Here is a 21,323-nt window from a genome sequence, read left to right as displayed (position 1 = left end):
TATGAGTTCAGGACTTTCAAATGAATCACTCAGAACAGTACTCCTGTCAAAGAGTCTTCTTTTTTTCTTTTTTTCCAGAAGGTTTTCCTGAAGGTTTGCAGATGCAGACCCTGACAATGCAGCAAAAAATATTAAAATTTTCAGGTTTTTTTCCTGTTTCTTTAAAGTGCTTGTTTTCATTCTATTGTGTTTTAATGCAACAGAGATGTGTGGGATATGCTACTTTTGCATGTAATTGGCCTTGTTCTTGCTTATTTGTGATTTTGTCAAGATTTTAATTGACACTTCAGTGTTTTTGTGAAGACCTGTCTTTTGAGGAGCCCTTTTTACCTTTTTTCATGAGCTGTTAGTGGGGTAAAGATTGTCCTTTTCATCTGCTGCCTGTGGACAGTTCTTTTCAAAAAGGAGTTAATGAATAATATCCCAGCTCTCACCAGGAAGTTTGGGTTTTAATAACCTGCCTGCTTAGGAAAACATATTATCAACTCTGAAAACAGAAACAGTGAAAATATATAATGAGCTGGGATAGATTTCCAGTTTTGATCATTAGCACACAGCCCTGATCTTCATCTTTAGTTTCTTATTGGTACTGGTTGGATTGATGAAGTAGGGTGTGGATTGATTAAATAGGCTATAAAGGAAATCACGTAGCTTTCTTTTTTAACTTTATCCCAGGTGTAGTTGTTCACTGCCATGCTCCTTCCATAGAGGCAGACAGAGGCTGTAAGGTGCTGGTGCCTTTGTTGAACTCTGAAGGGCAGAAACACTTTTCTGGTTAGTTTGGGTGAGGATCATTGCAGCTTAATGCAAATAGTTAAACATGAAACTGCCAAGGGGGGCTTCTGAAAAAATCTTGCCTATTTAATGATTACAAATAAAAAATGTCAAAATACATATGGGAAGTATCATAATTTACTTCTAATGTTTCATTCATAGTAGTATTCACATCTTAAAAAGAGGAAAAAATACTCATTTCCTCCCTGTGGCATGTCTTCCATACTGGAGGATCCCATTTGATTGTTTCCTCTCCAACAGTCATTCTGCAGCTTTTATTATCCTTGCCACTCTTCTCCAAGCCTTTTCTATTTGTATATCCATTTTAGAAGTGGGATCAGAACCAGATACAAGGGCTCTGTGGATTTATGCACTGATACAATCATGCTCTCTATTTCTTTCACAGTGATTTCTAACATTTAATGTGCTGTTTTCTTCTGACAATTCTCTTATTTGAGCTGAGGTTTTCATTATCTGTTATACTATCTGTATTACTTGATTGGCTATTTTGTTACCTATACTATGCTATCCAGATCTTCCTCTTGGTGCAGTAATGGAGACCTTCATTTTATAAGTAAAGTCAAAATTGTTGATCCCAATGTGTGTCTCTTTACATTTACTTACATTAAATTTCATTGATCATTTTGTCAGCCAGCAATTTGTTTCATAAAATCGTTTTGTGTTTTTTCACAGGAGCCCATGTCTTCGCCACCTTAGTCATCTTCCCAGCCTTTGGATGAAGCATCTGAATCCCCAACATTACTTCTGGAGCCCCTTAAAAAGCAGACTTCCTAAAAGCCGCTGATGAATGATGCTGACTGATGCTGAAAGTGTAAGTTCCAGGCAGCAGGGTGAAAAGAGGCTGTTGGAGTCAGGTTCCTGAATGTGGAAAGCTGACGTACTTATGCATTGTTCAGCTTTAGTAATTGATAGAAGTATCTAAAACAGAGCTCTTGAATGACTGTGCAGGGTGCTGAACAATATTTTCCCCCAGTTGGGCCCCTCTCCATATGTCCAGTATTATTACCATAACAGTTTTGTTATATAAATGAATGATTTTTGTAGTGCTTTATCCACTCTACCATTACTATGTCACCAATCTCCATTACTAGATCTTATTCAGACCTTTACAGTGGCAATATATGCAGCTTTGTAGTCCAGAACACTACCTGTTCCTTAGGCAGTAAGACCAGATCAGATGTGTGTTGTTGGCCACTAGAGCACGCCTTCATGTGTTCATCAAACAGAAGTCTGGATATAGCAGTCTGGGCCTGCATCCCCACAAGAATGAGGTGTCAGTGTGGCCATACAGTGCCAAAATTGTTTCCCTGGGATGAGAGTGAACATTTGTAAATTTTATGTGAGACCAAAAGCATTCTGGTCTTTTTTCCTCCAACTGTTTATAGATAAAGAAAAATAGTAAAGGGTGGGAAGAGACAGTCATTTCACATTCAGATTTTAACTAATGGTTCAGATATTCAGACTTGTGATGCTATAGTGTGTTCTTCTGCCATTAATACAGGTGCTGCTATGAAATTCTTTACTCTTTTCCTTTTGATCCTGAGTCAGTTGTTTTCCCTCTCATGTTGGCTTACCTGGCAAATGAGCCATTTTGATCTTTTGTTTATGACAGAAGAACTGTAGGACAATAAGCAATGAATGGAAGTGGTGGTTTTAAATGATCACCAGACGAAAATTAAAGCTACTGTTCTCTGTGATCTACAAGATGTTCCAGTGCCTTCGGAGGCATTGTGACATTGGACTATACAGACATTATCTTCCACAGGAAGCTGTGTCTTAGGGCTAAGGCTTCAGTATGGAAGATTTGAGGAATCTTGCCCTTAGGAGGCAAGAAGTATGTGCCTACATTGTGACTGAGAGAAAATCCTTTCTGTTGGTTTGGCAATTCAACAGTGAGTTCACACTGGGGAGGACAAAACAGATCCTAAGTGTTTACTATTCCCAGTTTATTCTTTTTAATAGAAAGTGAAAGATCAAAACAGCCCATCTGCCAATGAAATGAGATGAAAGTAGTAATTTGTCTGACAGACTTCTAAATCCATTCTCCCAAACATTTTATTTTGTCATTGATTTAGCCCTGACTAACTTTTATTTCCCATGCAGCTTTTCCAAGGTCTAGACTTTATTTCCTCAGTCAGCCTCTTTTTCTTAAAAGAGATACTGGAAGCATAAATGCATCTGATACATTATTTGTAACAAATTGGGAAAGATCCAAATGTCCAGCTGCTGGGAGAAGTTTGATGAAAGGGTAGTTAGCCACAGTGCCACACGTATAATTCCGGGGGGAGGTAAGTGGGAAAGGTTTGGAGCATAATGACTTGCCAGAGAAAGACACAAGGGTGGTCTGGGCAGCGTAGCAGAGCATCCTTCACAGGAGTTGCAACTTAAGTCACTTTTCAGTTCATATTTGGTGTTCAAAATTGCATAATGCTATCAAACATAGCATAATGCTATGTCCTCTGTATCATCTGCTTCCCTATTAAGGAGGGAAAATCCTGTCAGAGGGAGAACCTCTATCCTGTCCCGTGTTATAGGGAACAACTTTTTCAAGTTCCCCCAAAAACTCTGCTTAAGCAGTTGCTTGGTTTATGGTTTCAGTATATATATGGAGGCTCAAATGCTCTTACACAGAATCTAAATAGATGCATATCCTGAAATTCTCATGGGTCTCTGAGGGCTGGACAAAACCTGCCTTAGAGCAGAAGAATTCTTAAAGTTCTTTTTTTGGCTGTTGTTTGTTTGTTTGTGGTTTTGTTTGTTTGTTTGGGATTTGGTGGTTTTTTTCCCTTTTTTGTTTCTTCTGGAAGAGTGATACCAGTTATCACTGCAATGATAACTTCGTACTTTTACAGCATATGATGCAACACTGTAAACTTGGCTTGCAGAGCAGTTGATTTGTTTTTCTAAATTTTGTTTATTGCTGGCATATGGATATGAAAGGGCATAATTTTGGTAGCTAGATCTAATCAGCACTTTGTATATAAAGTGCATCAAAAACACACATCAATAGCAGTCGATCTTAGTGTGTCTGCATTCCAGATCGTTGTGTAGTGTAAGTTAACTGTTCCTTTCATTTCTCCTGGAGCCCAGCTGGTCTCGCTTAATTTCACACTATTTTATATTCTGTTTATTACTGAGGCCAACAAGTATTTTATTTTAGCTGTTTGTACATATTAAACAAACATGGGATCTGGGTGGAATGTCTCTGGCAGAAACATGCTAATTCCTTATACCCTCAGAGTCCATTCCACACTTGAAGGAGTGGACTCAGCCAATTAAATTAGGCACCCAAACAGGAAAACCACAGACACATGATTACACTTTCAGCCAAAGCTAAACGGTGCAGCATGAAAGTCGTGTTGTTGTTTGGCTTTTTCACAGTGAGCCTTGCATGAACAGAGACAGCTAGCAATGTCTCTGTCAGAGCCTGCCTGCGGGACACAGGAGAGAGGGAATTCCTGCTTCGTGGGGCTGGCAGGATCATCTCCTCCATGAAAAGATCATCATAGGTATACAGCAACAGAACATAACGTTTCAGTTTCCAGATAGCGTCTTAGGTGTCCAGATACTGGAAAAGTCTGAGGATTGTAGGCTTCCTTTTTCCACAGACCTCTGCCCTGGGCACTAGTCACAACGTTCATGAATCTCACAGAGCTGCTGACTGGGTTGGACTGTCAGGAGAGGTGGTGAGTGCCCCTCATCATGGCTGCCTGGAGGCCTGGTGGTTAAGAAACATGCACAGAAGATACTAATTTGGGCATTTGAAGGAACATTTCAAACCCAGTCTTGTCAGATCTGAAAAGAAAGGGCACTGCTATAAAACTCCATTTAAAATAAAAGAGTAAGCCTGCTGTTTTTGTTGAAATACTGTGGTGCAGACAATTCTGTGGTGTAACTACAGGATAGCTAGAGACACCTTTTTCTTGGTCTATTCAGATGCCTGAGCATCTCTCATTCAGGGAGGTAGAGATTTAGATCCAACCTGTGTTAATGTATCTTGCTGACTAGTTCTGGTGGCTCCTTCGGAAGAGCACTGTGCCAAGCTGTTACTGCCAGCATTTCCTAAAGTTCTCATTCTTTGATTAGGAAACTTTGGCATAACACTGGTTTTGTTGTGCACCACTTCAGTGGCTGGATGCCCAAAAGTTTGGTGTACCTGTGTGCAACTTGTAGGACTTCATTTACCTAGCCCTTAGCTACTAGGATGGTATGTACATTAGGAACCCTTAAGGGTGGTAGAAATCTGAATATAGGCTGCTTGTCCAGTGCTTTAGGGAGTGGCAGTGGATGATCATTGTGACTGTGGTCTGTCATGATGAAACACAGCTGTGCTACTTTATTTGTTGTTAATAGAGACTGAGCTGTATATTGTGTTCTCACGCTGCCATTGCCAGACTATAGCTGGAGAGTGCCTGGGACTATGAACTGGTGCTCAGTAAAGCTGTCTGGTTTCACACTGTGTCCTTTGTGGAGTATATTAGACTGCGAGCTGTGCTGACCTTTTTTTTTTGATTCTGAGGAAAGCTTGAGTGGTGTTTTTAACTCTGAAACTGTAAAGAGTTTGGTCCTTGGCTACATTAAAGACACATCTTCACTACGTGGGGTGCCTCAGTGATTTAGATTGGCTGCAGTAACCAAGCTAGCAGTACCCTCATTTAACTGGGAAAGAGCTTGTTACTGTCCTCTTTTGAAATTCTTCAGATCTGAAAATTGTTTTCCAGTTCCTTGTTCCAGAATAGGCCAGGCTTCTTGATTTAGCCCATGCATCTAGTAGTAGCTATTTTATTTTCTAAAGAACTGAGCCAAGTTGCATGCAAGCATTTTTTTTTTGCTTGACAGATGTACTTTCTGATGGTTTGATGGTATTGTAGATATTGATTACAAGTTTAGTATTGTTCCCTCAATAAAAACTGCTTGAGCATGGTATTTATAGAGTAAAATAACTCAAGAGTGATCAAAGGTGTGCAACTCCTGGTTTCTCTGTGAACTGAAATTTTGTTAGTCTTTTCTCATGCTGGTGGGTGGAAAAGGCCAAGGGATGGTTGTTTGCCTAATGAGGGCAGGATACAGCTGGGAGGAAGCTTGAAACTCTCTAGCAGGGTCTGCAAACAATCTAGTCACATCAAATAGATGCCCACTGTTTGCCAAAAATCAGTGAAACAGAGAGATAATGAGGGAGATAATGAGGGTAATGAAATAAAGAAAAAGAGAGCACTGTTGTTCTTTAATGCAGTGACCTTTTTTGAGATGTGTCATTTACACGGGTGTTTGTGTGAGTGTTGGCCCATGCTGATTTTACAGTACTTAGTTGCGTGATGGCTGCTTACCAAAGCTGCGGAAGCACCCTGTGGCTGGCCTTGCTCTAGCCTCGATAAGCTGTTGCAGTAATGCTGTAGTTAATGGGTTTTGGAAAAGTTGATACCTACCTGCATTTGAAGGAACACATTTTGGCCTAAATATTGAGAAATCACAGGTATGTTATGCAAATCCTGGGTGTGCCAGCCAAGCCTGTAGAAGAAAACTCATTAGGATTAATCTCTAGTAGGGTGACTAATGCAAAGGGAATGAGGTACTTTCCTCCCTGAGTCAGCAGAGGTTTGACATAGCTTTCAAAGGGGCTTCACTGGAATGCAATCAGTTGCTTTGTGCAATAGGTATGGTAGTTTGTTTAATTTGGAACTGCTTGCTTTAGACCAGAGAATACTGTACTAAATTAAGAGAGACACGTAGCTGCATACTCTACTAATAGATTTAAACCAAAATATCTTACTCAGTTTGAAGAAATGAGGTGCATAATTATCTAATGTCCATTAAAAGCACTAAAGACAGCAGCATATGAAAGCTGTCTTACCTCCTGATCTGCTCTTTGAGCTTTGCCAGATTTTTATGTTTGAGGAACCATATTTACAAGTGAGGCATTTGTTACGTCCTATCTCTGTCTACTTTTCACAGTGACTTCCACATGTAATATCACAAAAATTAGTTGCAGCTCAAGATTACTATTGTGGTATTACAGGAAGGAGTAGCTAAAGAAGACTAATTTTATTAACAGTTCTCCAAAGCCTTTCTTAGATGGAATATTACTTACTGGTAACATTTGTGTAAGACAATGGGATTTTTTTCCTTGCAAGTGCTGCAGTCAGCTAATAGCAATCAAATTCTTTTCAGTGGTATGTAATTGTTAGCCCCATAAAAAGAAAAATAAATTGCTATTTTTATCAATAAAGCTATACAGAGCCAAATACCAATGCAAAGAAAATTTCACTATAATTTAAAATGTTTAGTCATATTTCATTCCCAAGTAACACACTGGTATTTGTAGTTTCAGACTGAGAACTTTATATTTTGCCTCTGCATTTTCTTAAATTTTCATGTGTATTACATGTTTCGCTATGGATAACTTATTAGGCAACGTGAGGATATATGGAGATCCTTTCTAAAACTCCCAATCATTTTTCAAAGAAAGTTAACGGAAAGGGTAGATTTTCTTGATAATCCTTTCAAAATTAAAATATAACACAAAAACGTTATGTTTAAGTGACATTAAGGGTCTTACTTAAACCAGCTAAAGCTGGGAAATTCAAAGTGAGTAACTAACACTCTCTTGTAAACTGCCCTCGTGTATTACAGCTGACAGTGGGGAAGCAGAGGTTCAGAGAGCAGCTCAGATAATAATCTTAAGAGTTTGGATATTGCCTGTGCCCCAGCAGTTGCGAGAGCAGGATAGATGTCTTTCAAGATCGTGCTTTCTCATGAGAGATACGGCATTTCCTTTCATGGTGATACTGAACGTAGCTTTTCTCTGGCCGGTTTCTGCTTCATTCCCTGGTTAACAGGAAGGGCTGAGTAGCACACAAGTAGTTTACAACAAATAGAGATCTAAAATTTGAATCTGAAGCCTGGAGGATCCTGATCCCAGGCTTGCTTTCTCTCCAATCTCTACTTGAAAGAAACCCCAACTAGCTAGAAGTAGAAGTATCAGAAAAACCCAGATTCTCTCCTGTTTTCATTTGGGGTCCAATCTGACCTTTGTTTTCATTGAAACCAGTTCATTGTGAAACCAGTATGCTGTGTTTACACACTTCATTAGTTTCATATTGTCAGTATATCAGATAAACATTAGTTAGGCACAGCAGGGCTTCTTAGGGAGAATCTATTGTAGAGCTCCCATGATTCATGTAATTCATACATCAGTCTAGAAGTTTATTAACATTTTCCAAATATTCTGACATATCTGTGGAAGGGTGGTGTTATATTTCTTAGAGCTATTCTTTGAAGCTGAATGGCAGATATCTGTGTAGAAAGGGGAATTTAGTATTCTTGGTTGGTTGGTTGTTTTTTTCTTTTCAAAAAAGCTAAAAATACAGTTAATTTGAGGCAGCAAAAAACCTTTGCCTTTCAGCCACTAACACTAAGGTTAGCCCATATTTTACAGAACTTTTGCAAGCTAGCCTGAAGTCTTTGATTAATGTCAGAATCTCCTTTCAGTTTTTCTCTGAACACGTTACTTTAAAATTTGCATAATTGTTTAAAGTCGCACATTTTGCTGATAGTGCCCCTATTAAATGATACAAGAAAACACAACATTACATTACATCACCGACAGGATCAAAACAGAAAGTGACACTTTTATGCAGTTGTGTATTTTGTGAATCAGGGCAGTAATTGGAACATATTAACGATTTCCTTGGCTCCCCCTTATGCTGCTCCGCCCCTGCTCCCCCTGAAGCCATCCATGTAAACTCTGAGGATATTTACCACACTTTAAGCTGTCCAGTTCTATGTAGCTCCTTGTAAAGTAATTTGGAATGATGATTCCTACTTGGTGAGACGTGCTCAGACATAAACTCACACATACACATAGCAGCAGAGAAAGCATGAACCTGTTAAGGATTTCACCTTTTAAGAAATGACAGAATAATTACAGGACAACATGTCCTTCATGAGCAAAAACAACTAAGCCAAAGTGCTTTCAAGGCTGGCATGGCCTACTTCTCTTGTAGCAAGCTGCATAAATCATAAACTGCTAAGGGATTGATTCATACACTGAGTGGTAACTATATAATGGTGTATATAAATGTGTGAATAACATACATGTATGCTGAACTGAATTCAGTTCTTCATTACAGCTTGGCAACAGAACTGATTGATAGCCAAACCCTGACTTTGTATAGATACAGAAAATGTGGAGGATGAACCATGTGCTTCCTTAATGAAGGGTAAATAAGTTATTCCATTTTCAGACCTCTTCAGGAAGGGATTGTGATAGTGGGTAAATTGGCCTTAGGCAAAACTGAGTGTGTTAGAAGTTCTCAGTCCTGGAATTATTGTTCCTGGCTTTAAAAAAGAAATAAAAAAGAGGGTCTATCATGTAATTTTGCCTGTTTGGGGGTGAATAGGCATAGAAGTGTTGACTTCTGCAGTATTTAAAAGAAAATGTGCCTTAGTTAAAAATAAAAACAGCCCCAAAATGGGAGTGTCATCTGGCTTTTTTAGTTATCTCTTGCCTCTCACGGTGTCTTTCTGGTGAATAAATTGTTAAACTTCCTTGTATGTCTTTATGACCTGGAATCTTTCAGGTGCTGCAGATAATCTGTATTAGTGGTATGATGTTTCTTTCTCTGAACACTTTAACTGGACAGATTGCACATATGCTCTAGTATTACCAAAGGCCAGGTGAATCCTGAAGAGCTGTAAGCAAGGGTAGCTCAACCTCTGAAGGTTATCCAGAGATTTAAGCTACATGAAAATTATGCTTGTTGGAAATACCTACTCCTTCTTTTTCTTGCACATAATGTTAGGGCCATGGTTTCAGAGGTACACTTAATAGGCTTCTCTCTCTGTATGAAAAACCTTTGCCCCTTAATACACAATGGTACATTGGTTGATCTAGATAGCTAACATTTGCATGCATAGGCAGTAGATTCTGTCATTTATGCCTGTAGATAATAGAATTTACATGCACAAAACTCATTTGGACTTGGCCTCAGAACAGATTGGGAGGACAGGTATTTGAGATTTGAGGGACAGATGCACAGTAGGGGCCTGCTGGGGTAAATGATGGTTGAGTCTGGAATATTGAAATGGGGGTGCTGGGGAAAGAATGGAGACAGTGCTCATCTGTGTTTGAGTTGTGCTGAAAGCAGAAAGAGTTTATACAAAGAGCAAGGCAAGAATGATATCAGAGGTCACCTTTCATTGTGAAGAAAACTCTAACTTGAAACATGAAATTTTCTTTTCTGAAATATGTTTTTGCCCTATGGTCTCTGTCCAGTGATGGCCTTTAATCCGTCTTTCATGAAATTCCAGCCAGAGCCTAGTACTTCATGTCACTAATACCAAGTAATTTAACAGAGATTGTAGACATGTAAGGGTCAGTCCTTCAACTTGAGTGAGTTTTTTAGGCTCACTGAAGTAAATGCGGCAATGCTGGTTTTGTGCCAGCTGAGAAAATCTGCTCAAACATTTAGATTGTTTCAAAATTACTACTAATTGAAGAGCGTCCTTCTATTTAATTCTGGTCAGCCAAGAATAATACTCCAGTTCTGAATTTTGGGGACATCTTTTGCAGTGTAAGAGAAAGTTGGTATCCAGATCTAAATGCTTACATTTGAAACCCCAGCTAAGCAAGGCCCCCCCCTACTGCAGGGCCACAGCACAGAGGAAGGTATCATCTGAAACCACACTGTGAAAAGTGTTTTACATTCTAATATCACAGTGGTCACTCAGCCTAGCCCAGACCCACTTTTTTCTTAAATAAGATCTCACTGAAATTCATATGAGTTGCATTGAAGTCAATAGGATCTTTTTCTGAGTGAGGAGAAAATTCTTGTGGCTCTGTTTTGGTGCACTGACTGTGTAATATCAAGGCCTCTGCAGCAATGCACTTAAACACAACTGGGTGAAATATGGAGAGAGCAAAAGTCTTAATTTCAAATTTCTCGGGTTTGTCAGATTATGTTATATAGTATCAGCTTGTTCTGTGAAAGCTGAGGCCACAGGAGTCCCATTACGTTTTTTGGGCAAGATCCTTGGATGATGTAAATTGGTGTAGTGCTACTAGAGTAAGTGGAACTGTGTTGATTTCAGTAGCTCAGGATTTAGCCCACTAGGTCCAAGATAGCTATAAAACCTCACTGTGCACTTTGGAAGTTGTACCCCATAAATGCTTCTGCAGCGCAGTTTTTTATAGTGTCTATCAGAAATGCACTTTGTGGCTTAAAAACACTAACTAACCAAGGTCAACTTTCTGTCGTTCTCACACCATAACTGTTAATACTAATAAGTGGGGTTTTAAGTGTACTGTCTCTTAGTGTGTTTGATCTTTATTTTTAGTTTGTCACTCTGAACTATTTGTATCTTGGACCATTTTTGTAAGTATACAAACATAAAGAGAATGTCACTAACAGTGACTATCTCAGTGCCCTATGTAGTAGCGTATCTTTCTCTGAAAATGCACAAGTTTACTTGCACAAAAGTGCCAGATATGTATACACATGCACACACAATTAGTCTACAGTAAGTGTCCTCAAGCACCCACATTCCTTTTTTACTTGGTAACTAATGAAATGACATTTTTGCAAGAAAGCGTTATGTCTCATCATGTTAGCTGTTGCAGTGTGTAATCTGAACTCCATTGCATTCATTGACTGTGCCAGTGCTTTGGCATTAAGAGCTGAGGTTGTTTTCCCGACAGACAGGAAAGTGTTTTGCAACAATTACCTTATAAGTAGATTTGTTTTTGCATAGGGAAAGAAATCATACTAAGTGAGCTATGGAAGCAGGCATCCATGTGCTTTTCCATTAGTATATGGCAGCTTGTATTTTTGTAAACACAAAGATAATGTAAGAGAATCCATTTTTTCCGTTACACAAACAGTTCAAAAGAGATTTGTGATGAAATGGCTTCTAGCAATCTTTAATATTTCACGGTCATCTTTGGGGGGGGAAACCCCCCAGCTTCATTCCCCTGTTAATCTTTTTCCCTTGAGAGGCTGCAGGCTCTGGCTCCGATTTCAGCTACGAATTAGGCTGTGAGTAGGTTTGAACTTGAGTGTCTTCAGAAAACCCAAGGAGAACAATAGCGGCTTCACACTGTGTCATGCTTCAGCTCCAGTGAGTAATGCTAAATTGCTTGCATTGTCACAACCACATGCTTCCCTTGATGATCCTAATGGGTCCCTGCAGATCCAGTGGGGATCACAACACTGGCTGCATACATTTTTTAAGATTGTTTCAAGATATCATGGAACACATCCAGAACCCAGAGTGATGTTTTCTTTGGGGCCCCAGACCATGGAATGTTTAATTACTGATGCCATTACTAAAAATAGCCATAGGAAAAGGCACGAGTTAATCTTTTAGAGAAATGTTTGGGGAATGGGGGTTAGGGCAACTTATTTTAGAGCATTATTTCCCTAAAGGTTAGAATCTATATAATTATAATAAAATTATGAAAAAGGATTGTCTGCCTTTTTGTTTTGTATTCAGACAGTGGAAGCATTGTACCTTTATTAAGTAGGCATTGCTGTTTCTAACTTCTTGTATATTTTTCTTAGCCCTTTTATTTCATAAGCTAATCTTCAGCTACCTTGTAAAATTTTGATTCTTTGATGCCAGTTTCAGAGGTGATGTGTAGTTTGGATTTCCTTGCATTTGCTCAGATATAATGACCCCAAATTATGGCTAGTGGGATTTGTAAGCATATTGCAAACTGGGAAGGAATCTAATTCAATAAGTGTAAGGCGATCCAGAAGGTGTCACGCCTTGGTTGCAGTGTGTACTGAGAGCATACTCTACTTTAACTTTGATGACTCCTAGACTCTGATGAACTTTTGGGTTAACTAGAGTTGCAGTGACCGCTAGATTTTTGTTCCTCTTTCCTATTGAAGCTCAAATATTTGTCTTGTGACACCTTTTCCTATTGACTTGCCTATCTGTACTTTAAATTACTCAGCTAGTAGCAATAATTAGATTTTTACATTCCTGAATACAGATCTGTGTCAGAAGACTCAGGAATATCAGACAAATGAATTTTCAAAATAAGCCAACAGCTGAAGAAATAGAACTAGCCTAGTGACCCAGTAACATGTCTCCACATCTCTAAAAGTTTTTGAGAACTTGTAAAATTCAAACTGCAACTGAAAATCACCATGTATCCCCAGGCAGCCTTAATTTGCATGATCAGCACTTACTCAGCAGAGTACCATAGGTATATGAGACCTTGGTGTATTAAGTGGGTCACATTTAACTGTCCTTGAACAATTTCTCCTATGTATTAAACATAAACAAGCTTTTTGTCATATTCAGCATCACTGTTTCTCTTTTCTCCACACTTTCTTTGATACACAGTAATTTTTCTATAGGAAATTTTAAAGGGACACAGTGAATATGTGATGCCACTTCCCTCCCATAGTCTTGTTTAAGAATTCTGCACTTCTCTCATTTTATATTCCTTGTGATTTTTTTTTTCCCAAGAGTTGGATGATTCCATTTGAGCAAAAATTTAAATTAAAGTTGGTTTTTATAGCAGAGAATTGTTGGACAAATTACACAGTCTCTTTTAGTTTCCTAAATAGCCTTTGGAGTCTGACTGTTCTTCTCCTGTCATGTAAATACCCTGTCATATAAACCCAATGCCCATGATCATTGTCTGTTGGTAACTGGAAAGAAGATGCAAGAGACCACTGGATTTCAGAAGCTGCAGAGGGAAACTGGTAGCAGAGTTCAAATGTAAATAAAAGTGGCAGGAAAATGTTCTTTTCTCTTTCACGATAAAATCCAAACCAGTCCTTCCTTAACACCCTTTGGTGTTTTCCTGTTAAATAAAAGGCTTCTTTATGTTACAGGAGATACCTTTCTGCCCATTAAATAACCTTTTCAATAGCATCCAGTAAACCTTTCTTGAAAGCTAGTGAGTGGTTTTACACCCTGAACAGTTTTGAACAGAACTCCATGAAGTCACTGTATGCTATTCCAAAATGTAAAACTTGCATTCAGTGAAGATAAAGAAGAGGAAGAGAATGGAAAAAACCCCAACTTTTAACTTACATTACACAAAGAAAGCTTTTAAAAGCATTATTTTTAGGCATGCTATTAGCTTTGATGTAATTAGCTTGCTGTTAAAACTATTGCACACTAATGTCTGAATGAAAGGTACTATAATTAAATTATACATTCTATTTGCAGTGCCTTTCTATTTCACAGATTTGTAAGTCTACAGTCCTGCCTATGCAAAAAATCTGGGTTTAAATCACCCATTTTCCAAATCCCATATATTGTGCAAGCTTGGATGTCAAAATTGAGCATTACTTTCTGTGAAATATGGGGTGATGTATCAGCAAAAGAACCAGGTTTGTTCAAGATTATTTGAAATTTGGCCCATTCTGTGTGAAAATCTAAATACATTAAAAGATTCAATCCTGGGGGAAATGGACATTCCAAATATATACAGGACCTAAAGATCTCTGAAGATAAAACCTTGAATTTTTGGTGTCTGAGTTTGAAATAACATCTTTAAAAAACCCCTCAATTCTTTCAATTAATATTTTTTCTTTTTCCTTTTTTTTTGTTTTAAGGAAAGCCTTAGTATTACTCACATTCTTTAACAGAGGGTTCAGAAGACACTTCTACTGACAAATTGCCTTTAAGGACTCTTTTGAATATATTACCTCCACAGTGTTCTCAAATTTGACTGTCTTAAAACAGTCAAATAAGTTGGATAACTCCCTTCAATGTGTTTTCAATTGCAGATCATGGGACTTTCATCCAACAATTTTGAAGAGATAACTTTTAATTACAGTAATAAGAACCACATGGGCAATGATTGATGCAAACCTGATGTGTTCTCTGACTTTATTAATCTTTTTAATTAGAGGCAAAAGAATGCTTTATCTGTTGAGACAGAGAAGAGATGAGTTGTGATGATCTGCTGCACTTTTATGACTTTAAAAAATTTGATTGCTCCCCAGAGGTGTGTGTTTACCTGGATACAAAAGGTGAGAGGGGCTTGCACATTTTCTCTTCCAGCTTTGCTTACCCTCAGCTCTGTGTGGTGTCCCATATGGCACCATACTGTTGAGATTATGGTACTCTCATATTAGTTTTACTTCAGTTCTACAAGCTGCTTATAAGGAGAGTTTACAAGCTCAATTAGAGGACAAGAAAATGAGAAGCAGTTTAACACCACTATATGAGCAGTTGCTTGCCAAAGGGTAGGTTGTATGAGTTGTTGAGAAAGATATATGAGGTGTCTTATTCTTTAATTCTCCTTAGCTTTAGGAGCTGAGACAGCTTAGCTTGTCTTGGGTCCGCTGTGGCTGTGGTTTGAAGCAGTTGTAGTGTAGGACGGTGTGAAACACAAACAGGGTGATGTCGATTCAGGTGCTAATGTGGGTCTTTGAAACAGATACTGTGAATATTTTACCTGAACTGGTTTAATGGATTCACTTACCTTGAGTGTACAAAAGGTCAGATTCATTTGCCTCTGTGGCTTGAGATACTTTGCACACTTACAGGTAAGGTTTAGGTTTCACATGTTTGCCTGGAGTTTTTTTGTTTTGCAAGCACTCTGAGTAGGATTAATGGCTGTGATGCAAAAACAGCACAGAGGCTTTTCCCATTTACTAGTGTTGTGATTTATTCTTTCATATTATATAGTGCCAATAGTGTACCAGGTGAGTTACTAACAAGTAAAGGCGAGGTCTCTCCTCTAGAAGGTTCATATTCTAACAAAAAATATGACATCTTGGGGCGTTGTAGACAGGCATGAAGGCAATAAAATTTCTGGACAGGGAGGGAACAGAAAACTTATGCACACAAGATGTCAAAGACATCTATATCAGCACAGAAATTGGTGAAACTTCACAAAATGTTCTGTAAACTAACAAGGAAAGAATAGCACATGCTTTTGAGACGTGAAGTTCTGTAAGCCTCCTGCACTGCTTCAGCAATAGCATGTAAATGACATGGATTCCAGCCAGTGTTGTGGCTTGGTAGTCTGTGCTCACATGTTAGGATGCTGACTTTGGGCCTGATCCAAATGCCTTTGAAGTCAGTGGAAGACTTTGAACTTCAGTGAGTGAGCTGCAGAGGTGTTTTGAGGTGCTTTCTTGTGCCAGCCAATTTGGAAATATCAGTGAGAACAGAGAAGGGGAGAAGTTCAGTTTCCTATACCACTATATCAACTCAAAGAAGGTAAAGGGAATTTATTTTTTTGATTTTTTTTTAAGAAGTATTTGCCAAAATATCTTTATGCCTGTCACCGCATAAGAAAATGGACTGGGTTTGGGATAGGGGATGTAATGAAGAGAGAAGGGCAGTTTGTTGAGTGGCCTCACTTTGTGAATCTTTATTTGTTTGGTAGAAGTGGGCATGCAACTCATCATTTATATAAAGGTTACGTCAGATATGGTCTGCTTTAAAGCCATTTCAGACAACCTTTAAGTAGACCTACTAGCACTCAGTGCCATTCAAACTGTGACCTTGTCTGCAAGTTAGTTCCCTGTGATTGCTTAAGTGGTGATACTTGCAGCATAGAACTGGAAAAGTTAGGCCAAAAACCCAAAAAAAATTGGTCTTGCATTACACTTACTGACAAAATAGTTGTTTTAGCCAAGCCCATTCATCCATCCTGGGTCTGGACACAGTAATTCTCTAGAACTGCTCTGTAATGTAACAAGAGTGGCAGGAGGGAGTTGAAATGCTCGGAAAGCCTACATTTGTTTCAATCTGTCACACTCAACACGAGGATGTATGGTGAAAGCATGGAGAGAATATTGCATTTTGGGATTCCTAGAAGGGTGCCCTGGCATATATTCCTGCACACATGTTTGTCATATCTAAATTATTGAGCAATTGAATTTAGTAATAATGACTATGAATTAACCATCTGTCAAAGATAAGGAATGTCTGCTTTAACCCTCAGGCTGCCACACGTGCCTTTATACGGTGCCCACAGCATTCCTTTGGTTGCCAAAGTGGAAGTGTGGCAGCACCCTATGGTAGGATGGGAATCCATTCCCTTCCACTTTCTGGAAAATAATTATGATTTTGCTCATTTGTTTCAGCCAAACTTTAGCAATATCAGAATTGTTTCTGCAGATTGTCTTGATTTTGAAAAAGAATGAATACTTTATGCTGCAAATACATTTCAGCTTTTAAGATCTTTTTTACTTATCTTTAATGTTACCTGAGAAGGGATGTACATAGAAGACTTAGAACTGAAAACTGTTGGATTTTCTACTTAAATTGCCCTCTGTCCTCCACTTCAATCCATCATCTAAATGAGGCAGTGTATATCTTTAAAAATGTTGTTCTACTGTATCTTCAAAGAGTCCAGAGTAGTTTAGAGATCATTTGCCAAACGTACTTCCTTGCTATGTACTTCACCCCTAAAAAAAAGCTTCTAAAGGAAAAAATTTAATAACTAATTTAGAAAGTTAGCAGGCTAACTAGTGGTCATCAATGTGGTGGGATTTTTTTTTTGTTTTGTTTTTTCCTGCTTAGATTGAACTTGTTTCTAAGATCTCTTCTTCCACAGATTACTAGTCTCTATTAGATTTTTCTGTAAGTACTAGTTAAAAATTGTAATGATAGTCCCATTAATTCCATCTTGACCACTGACTGGATGATATTATGTGGATGTAACTACTAGACCTGTTTTAAAATATGTATATATAACATATATTATCTATATATTTTATATATAATATCATGTTTAGGGGGAATATTTTCAACAAAACCTATCTATTTGTTTGCTGAGTCTTTATTGAGACAACCTTCACAGAGGCTGTCAGTAGTCTAGGAAATGGGTGTCTGTAGCATGCTGGAAAATGCAACTTATCCCTAGATAGTTTGGTTTGAGAGTGGGGTTTTGGTTTTGTTTTCTTTCTTTTAAAAGTGAGCTGGTTTCCCTGCCCCCTTGCTCCTTTTCAGTCTTTTCTGATGATCTTAAGTTCTCCTAACTGGTCCACTTTGACCTTATAACTTGTAGAAACATCCATATGGAAAACATCAAGATGCTTAATGACTTTCATGATTTCTTTGGGAGGGGAAGAGGGAGCAGGGGAAACAAAGTTCATTCATCGTACAATAAGCTCATTGGTATAACTGAAGTGATCAGTCTTCTCACCTGTCTCCCACGGTAGCAGCCTCCTCGTGGCTTGGGAGTTAACAGCTGGCTGGGCTGAGGAGAAAGGTTCTTCATCCCTCGTCGTGGGCTGTGAAAAGCTGAGCAGGTCAATGGCTGCCGATAGTTTTACCAACTTGCGGAGTTCCTGTGTATCTCCAGCTCTGTGCATCATCTTTGGAAGAATCATCTGCTCTCTGTTTGGAGCGGTTTCATGTCCCTTCTGCACAGCTTGGACTGATGATCTAAGCCCAAGCATCTAGCAATAACTTGCAGTACTTTCTCTTTCCATAATGAGAGATTGCAAATGTGCTGTCATCTGCATATTGCAGAGTCTGCTCAGTGACTATCTAGAACTTCCCTCAGGTTCAGGTCAGAATTTCTCCATTTCCACTTTGCAAGGCTGTGTTGCTTCTTAATACCTGAAGAAAATTCTGAAATGGAAAGAAATACGGGCAATACAAAAAGAAATAGAACTTTTCAATATCAGCTGAAGTGATCACAGGTTATGGGCTATGTTTTTGAAAGATTTCTCTCATTTGTTTCATGAAGAGTCACATTCCTTAAGTGGCTAATTTGGGCCACACTGTGCCTTATGTTTCAACAATAGTTCTTGCTAATATACAAGAATGTAGCTTTGTCCTGCAAAATATTGTACAATACACTCCTTTAAACAGTCTTTATCTTGCAGTTTTAGCCTTCCCCCACCCCCCTTGAAATGTAGGTGGTCACCCAAAGTAAACAGAATTCCTTCTACTCCCTCCACATCTGCTATGTGTTATCTGGTACTCACCTCTGACCCTGATATTCATCATAAGAATAAGAATTGCATCCTATTCAGCTGCTTGTGTGCACTTTAACTCCAGTGATCACTGGCTGTTGAAATAGTATGTGCTGGGAGCAGAAATTGCTGAGACAGCATTGGGGTATTCAAACTGGACTCTCCATTTTCTTGTGCACTTCTGGATAATTAAACAGAATTCTAGAGATAAACGGGTCAGCACAGTATGCTGGGGGACAGACCTTGGTATAATTTCAGATTGTACTGGCTAGTGACTGCAATGAAACAAGTTTGATACTAACTCTTAATGAGAAGGATTTTTGAATTCTGATTGCAAGCCACTGTATCAAATGACATTATCCATCTTCATAGAGAGACAGTATCCTGTATGGAACCAGTAAGTTTAAAAGTATGTTTCTGATGCAAACTTCTGTTCATTTAATAACATCATCCTCCATGACCTAGTATCATTCAAGGAACTGAGTAAATTTTGGTGTGACTAAGAGTTTTAAAATCTGATCCTAAATGTGAGGATCCACATTTTAGGCAGAATACAGATCTGGTCTCTGTGACCCCACCAAACGGAACCCCTCTGAAATTTGCCTTTTTCACAAGGATGATCAGAATTACTTTTTGGACACTGTGGAGGAAGAAATAAAATTGCCAATTTCCTTGCAAAGGGTGGATCGATTAAAACTTGGGAAATTTATCAGCCTCCCTACCCCATCCCAAATCCTTTTGATTTTCAGAAAAAAGATTTGAGAACTAACAGTGTTGTGAGACCAGTGTGGTTTACCGGCTGCCACCACTGCTCTTTGGTGCTGCATGACTGCTTACAGACAAACAAAACCAAGACCTCCTTGTACCAACATTTTGGGCCGATCTCTGCCATCCCAGTGAAAGCTGAACTAGCATTGAAACTTCTATTCAGAGGACCATCATGTGGCTTACAAGCATCTAGTAATGCTCAGTGATACTACTGATTATCAGGATTTGAATGGATTTTTTTCCCTTTAAATTGGTTATGCTTCTTCACTTGCCAAGTTTGTTTCCTTGAGCGTATCTGTATTTATATTTAGCAAAATTAACAAGGGATGAAATAGGTGCCGAGGATGTTAATTATGTAATTATACGAGCAAAGACATACCGTGTAATGGGCAGAGAAGAAAAATTACAGACTTCACATGAAGAAATTAAATCCCATGTTACATTTTTTATTAGGGTTCTGATTTTTACAGTGTTGCCAGTGGTCACTGGTGACCTCAAATGTAAAGGTGAAGAGTTTTATTTCTTGTTTGCATTTATTTAAGTATGCACATGTACATCTGATATGTATTCACATTAGTTGGTTTTTTTATCAGCAGAGTAAAATATGGGAGGCAGGATTCTCATGCAGGAAATCATTTGTTTGAAAAAGACTATAAAGTGAAATGAAAAGGATCATATGAACCTTGGTGGTATCTAAGTGGTTTCAGTTTGCGCATTGTTAAAAATCATGCAGTGTCCTTTGGTGCCCTTTCCATCTTGTTTGTTTTAATAAAGAAGACCAGTTAGTCTGAAAGGTAGTTCTCTATCGGAATTGACTTCTGATCACTCTATCACTTCACAATTCTTTATACATCAGGAACACTTGAAAGTGAATGCACGTGTTTGTGAGGATTTTTCTTTTCCTCTGGAGAGATTCAATTATTTATGCTAGAATTATTCTTATTGTGAGTTATTTTTATAATTGAATCAAAACTGTGTAGGCTGATACAGCCCCAAGTTACTATTGTGATCTGAAAAATCCTCAAAATGGCTGAATAGAATAACTTTGTCACTTGTTTGTCATACCAGTTATGACAATGGGTCATTCCATAGATGTCTAAAATGATCTTTAGCCACGTTTTATGAAGCCAGAACTGTAATCCAATAACAATTTTCTGGCTAAGTGCTTCTCAGTTGCCACTGGGGACTATCTGCATCACTGTTGCTGCTCTTAAAATGAGTTTAAGTTAAAAGGACACAAATTTCATATTTCTTTCCTTATTTTCTTGAGAGTAATCTAAGAAAATAATATTTTAAATAATTGCATTCTGGTTCCTGAGGGACATCAGCATAATTGCATTGAGGATACCTTTATTTTTTTATGCATTTATTTATTAAGAAAGAACTACATTCCATCTGTAAACCAAGCAATTGGTCCACTGGCACAAAACAATAAAGCAATGAAACCTCTAGTTCATTAAATTGGAATATAGGGATTGAATTACTAATTTAGCTTGGTTTAAATTTCATGTTATAAATTATAGGATTCTAAGATGTAAGGGAAAAATGTATCCCGAGATGTAGACTACCTATGGTTTCAGCCAGAAGCATTTATATAAGACTCAATGGAGATGAAAGAGGGAGAGGTATTGAAAACCAAGACTGGTTGGTGTGGTTCATCATTGGTGGGCACATCACAGAAGGCACAACTGAAAAAAAAACCCCAAACAAACCAAGAGAACACAAACCCTTATTTAAATTGAGAGTACTCTGTACGGGTTAGTTTTAAATATGGATAGTGTGAAATGCTGGTTTGTGAAACTCTGCAACATGAAGGTCAGGTAACAGAAGACATGAACAATGAGAAACAGA

General features: G+C 38.3%; 1 long non-coding RNA gene across 1 annotated transcript in view; it reads left to right on the top strand.

Annotated features, from left to right (window-relative positions):
- The window catches only part of LOC116791153, a 252,158-nt gene that overhangs the window by 70,559 nt on the left and 160,276 nt on the right, over nt 1–21,323 (top strand). Inside the window, exon 3 of the long non-coding RNA XR_004358618.1 lies at nt 1,468–1,606. This is a non-coding gene — a long non-coding RNA (uncharacterized LOC116791153). The remainder of the gene's footprint in view (nt 1–1,467; nt 1,607–21,323) is intronic.

The sequence above is a fragment of the Chiroxiphia lanceolata genome, chromosome 9, assembly GCF_009829145.1.
Source record: "Chiroxiphia lanceolata isolate bChiLan1 chromosome 9, bChiLan1.pri, whole genome shotgun sequence".
In the NCBI taxonomy this organism is placed as follows: Eukaryota; Metazoa; Chordata; class Aves; order Passeriformes; family Pipridae; genus Chiroxiphia; species Chiroxiphia lanceolata.
This window is presented reverse-complemented; position numbering and strand designations above follow the sequence as displayed.